The sequence below is a fragment of the Equus asinus genome, chromosome 13, assembly GCF_041296235.1.
Source record: "Equus asinus isolate D_3611 breed Donkey chromosome 13, EquAss-T2T_v2, whole genome shotgun sequence".
Classification (NCBI taxonomy): Eukaryota; Metazoa; Chordata; class Mammalia; order Perissodactyla; family Equidae; genus Equus; species Equus asinus.
Window position 1 is genome coordinate 2545039 of NC_091802.1, and position 4925 is coordinate 2549963.

The window sequence follows — 4925 nt, forward strand, 5'->3', positions numbered from 1 at the left end:
TTTCACCTGTTTCCTGTTACTGTTTTAAATCTGGCTACTCGAGAATTTAAAATTACATGTGTGGCTTGCATTGTATTTCTATTGGATGGCACTGGTCTAGAAAGTCAACAAAAAATCCAGCCTGATATGTGGTGCTTGCCAGTTTCCATGGTGTAAGTGCTCCCATCGTGGCTGATTTTAAGCAGTCGACATACGGTCACTGAACATGGAGTTGTGAAGAGATGGCCAGAAGCACACCATTACACAGTGCTTCCGCCGTAGAGATCAGTAGATGTAGTTAAAGAAAAATATAGGAAAATACGAAGTGCTTAGTTTTGAACATTACTTTTGTTTTTAATATAATTTAATTTTAATTTTATATGATTTATTAATGTCTGTGTTTAACAACTGACTCACAAAAATTCTTTAAATCTGACAGTTGGCTCTTGTGAGTGGCTTCCCATGGGAGGGTTTTGAGCAGAGGAGGACGTGATCAGACTTAGGATCCTTTGGGCTGCTGTGTTGAGGACAGTCAAAGTCAATAAGGTGATTGTGCACTGGTGAGAGAGTCAGGGGCTCCAAATCGAGGGGCTGAGGCCCCAGGCGAGGTGTGGTTGGAGCCACTGGGTGTTATGGGGGCTGGGGTCCCCAGCTGGGTGTCAGGGTGCTCAGTGGTGCAGTTCCCTCCTGTGCCCACAGTGCGGCAGCACAGTCCAAGTGGCGGTGCCTCAGAGTGGGGCAGGGTACTGCTGTCTCTTGGTTGGGATGGGGAACTGAGGCCCCAGACACAGGGACTTAGGTTCCCCACTGCTTCTGCCCTGCTCGGCCAAGGCCCTCAGGGTTAGTGAGTGTGCACAGGGGCCCCAATTCACCAGGGCATTCTCCCCTGTGAGTCTTTGCCCATGCCAGTGCCCTTTGCCTTAGGTGGCTCCTGCTGGAAGCCACCACCTCTGCCCTCCAGCCAGTCTCCTCAGGGCTGTCCCTGGGCTGCCCAGACCCCTGGGTTCCCTCAGCACAGCCCCGAGTGTACTGTGTGGTCCCGTGCTTCTGCTGCAGGCTGGGAGACTAGAACTGAACTTCTCCCCTCTCCCAGACTCATTGTGAGTGAGGCCCTGTACGAATTGTCTCATTTAATTCTCTCCACAACCTCTTAATAGCTTACTTGGGGCCTGGGCTCAAATCCTGACTCTGCCACATACTAGCTGTGTGACTAGCACAGTACTTAACCTCTCTGACCTTGGTTTCTTCCTAGGATTAAAGGAATGACGGTAGTGCCTGGCACAGACTAAGCACTCGGTGTTAATAAGTGGTAGGAATTAGTATTCGCCCTAATTTTGCGGATCAGTAGACTGAGGGCCAGAAAGATGAAGTGGCCGAGGTAGGATTAGCACTTGGAGCCACGGAGAGGAATGAAGCACAGAACTCCACCTTCCAGCAGGCCTGTGACAGTGTCCACCTACCCAGCTCCTGGAGTCTCAAACAATCCACTCCCAGCAGGGGCTGGCGCCCCTGAATCCCTAGGTCCTGTGGCCCAGCTCAGCATGCAGGCTCAGGGCCGGTGTCAGGGCTGAGTCCTGCACCCGGACAAGGAGCACTGGGCTGGAGGTCCAGAGACCCGTGCATCATCCCCCCTGTGACCCTGGGCAGGTCATGTCTCTCTGAGCCTCAGTTTCCTCCCTTGTAAAATGAGGACAGGCTGGGTCTACCCCACCACTCCCCCTACCTGCCTGGCCTTTCACTGAGGCCTCGGACACTGCTCACCCTCTGAGGACTGGGGGCCGCAGATCCACTGCCCTCTCCCCTATCTTGGCCCTAAAGAAGGCCCTTAGAGCCAGCTCGATTTTGCACACCATGCAGGATGAGGTGCTCACTCCTTCCTGGCTTGGGCTCCCCAGTGGTCTCCCAGTCTGACCCCCACCTTGCTTTCTCCCTCATCTCCTCCTACCCCAGGTCCCACCCACCCCCATCCTCAGCCAACTCCACTCCAGGAATCTTCCAGCCAGGCCCCTGGGGGAGCCTCCAGGAAGAAGCTGTGTGTGTGGTTTGGGCAGCAGAGGAGGGTCGTGGCCTCAGCTGGGATCTGGGCCAGCTCCTGGAAGGCAGGGTCCGCCTCCCTCAGCCAGGCTATCCTGGTTTTCCTCCCACTCCCTTGCTGCCCCTCCTCTGTCTCCATCTGGGGCTTTCCCCGTCACCCCTTCCTCCCTCTTTCCCTCCACAGGCGGCTATGGGCAAGTCACTTCTCTACCCTTCCATTCACTGTCTGTAAGGTGGAATCATCTTTGTACCCACCTCCAGCATCACTGCAAGGATTTGAGCAGATGACGCACAGATACAGCATTTACTGGGGCACCTGCCTCTGAAGACGCCCTTGATGCACATCAGCCTGGCTCAGGGACACCCCTGCTCTCCACCTGCCTCCCCACATCCCAGCAACCACCATTTCCTGTGGACTTGACTCCTAAACAGTGTAGATTATTATTTGCTTTTTGGGGGGATTTTTTCGTGAGAAGATTGGCCCTGAGCTAACATCTGTGCCAATTTCCCTCTATTTTGTATGTGTGACATTGCCACAGCCTGGCTTGATGAGCGGTGCGTAGGTCTGTGCCCGGGATCCAAACCTGCGAACCCCGGGCTGCCGAAGCAGAGTGCGTGCACTTAACCACTATGCCACCAGGCCGGCCTCCTGGATTATTATTTGTGTTTTATTTTTTTTAACAAAATATTTCAAACACACTGAAAAATACTTAGAATAACAGAGAAGCCACAGAAGTACCCACCACCCACACACATTAACATTTTGTCATATTTGCTTCAGATCTTTTTTATTCAAATATATTTCTAAAAATGTGTTGAGCACCTACTGTGTGCCAGGCAGTAGGGACACTGCAGTGAACAACAGCATTAAAAGCTCAGCCCCAAGGGAGCTCAAGCTGGGAAGACAAGTAATACACATAAAAGGAAGTTAAAGTAGGTGGTGGGTGAGAAGAAGGAGTCAGAGGAGGGCATCCGGAGGGGGGAGTAGGTCAGGGAGGCTTCTTTGAGCAGGTGTCACTTAAGTCAAGATTAAAAGGAGGTGAGGGATTTGCCTAAGTGAAAACTTGGGGGGCAAAGCATTCCAGGCAAGGAAACAGTAAGTGCAAGGGTCCTGAGGCAGAAGCTCATCTGGTACATTTGAAGAATGGTAAGGCAACCAGCATGTCTTGGAGCAAGAGTTCTAAAAACAGCTGGCTCACTAGGTAATAGACCCTGCCAGGCCCTGTGCTCAACTCCTGTTTTGAATCATCTCATTTGGTCCTCACTAAATTTTACAGAGGAGGAATTGAAGCCCAAGGTGGACAAAGGGCTTCTCTGAGGTCACCCAGCTAGCAAAAGGATGTCTTGGAATTTGGAGCCAGACCTGAGTCCCACCTCAGAGCTGGGCTAGGGTCCTGGGGTGGCCTAGGAGGAGGAGAGAGGAGAGAGAAGCCACCCCACCCAGTAAATGCCGAGAAACCAGCAGCCGCTCCCTGACCTGGGGTTGACCAGAGGCTGGGAGGCTAGAGGAGGGACCAGCTTTCCCTTCCAGTGCTGCTGACTCAGGTGCCCTCCTGCCTCCCCCAACTCCTGGGACAGGTGCCAGGGCACCTGAGATCCCTGAAGACCCTGCGTTCACACCCTTGCCTGCGCTCCCCGGAGCCACAGCCTCAGCCTCAGCCGCAGCCACAGTTTCCTGCTGTGAGCAATGAGCAGCCTGGCCCTGTTGCCTGTTGCTGGTGATAATCCTAGGCAGCGGGCTCTCTCCTTCGGGGGAGGGGAGAGACAGACAGTCATCAATGCCCTAGACCCTCCCAGCTGAGGGATGGTACCCTCCCCAATGCCATTCCTAAACCCTGTCCCGTAGGTATGCAGATGGGCTGGGCCTGTCTGCCCAGGTCTCAGTTTACCCATTTGTACCTCAGTGTACCCATTTAACTCCTTTCAACCTGATCGCATGGGGCCAAGCTGGCTGGTTTAAAATCCAGACTCTAGAGCCCCACTCGACCGGCATTTGCGTTTGATGGACCTGGAATCTGTGTTGTTAACAGGTGTGTGGGGGAGTTGTGACACTTTGAGAACCTCTGCCTGCCATGCCACCCTTCTCTGTCTGCCCTCAGCCCTCTCTCTCCCTGTTAAACTCTTCACCCATTACAGCACAGCTTGGACTGTGCCCTCTCCCTCCAGGACCTGCCCCAGGTCAGATGCCTCTTCTGGGCCCCCACAGCCCCGGTGTGTCCCCCGTCACAGCACAGCAGACTCCTGATGGTTGTGGTCTCTACTCAGCTCTGTCCCCGCCAGACTGTGAGCTGGGCGTGTGTGGCGGGGAGGCATGGCCGCTTACTGCCTGATGACTAAGTCCCATTTCAAAGACAGAGAAATGGAGACTGAGGAAGGGCAGGGACTTACCCAGGGTGATAGAGGAGTTCTAATAGCAATTAGCAAGAACTCTAATAACAGCGAACACTCACACGGCTCTTCCTGTCTACCTGGCACATTCTAAAGGGCTTTACGAGTACAAATTCATTTCATCTTCACAAAAACCCTTTGAGGTAGGGACTAGTACTATCCACATTTTTACAGATGAGGAAACTGAGGCACAGAGAGCTTAAGTAACTTGCTCCAGGCTGCACAGCTTCTAAACGGGGAAGTTTGGATGTGAATTAACAAATTCCTAACACTTCCCTGTGTCCCTGTGCCAGGCCCTCATTTCATGGAAGAAGCAACCTGGACTCAGGCCTCATCACTCAGCCAGTGGGTGGCAGAGCAGGGACCAGAACCCAGGCCTCGGAGATGCCTGTGCTGGGCATGAGGTGGGCAGTGGCCAGAGGGATCTGACCTTCTCAGTCCAGTCAGCTCTGCCGAAGGCTCAGGTCACAGGCCCTCGTGCCTCTGCCCATCTGTCCCAGCCTCCTCACAGTAACCTGGATCCT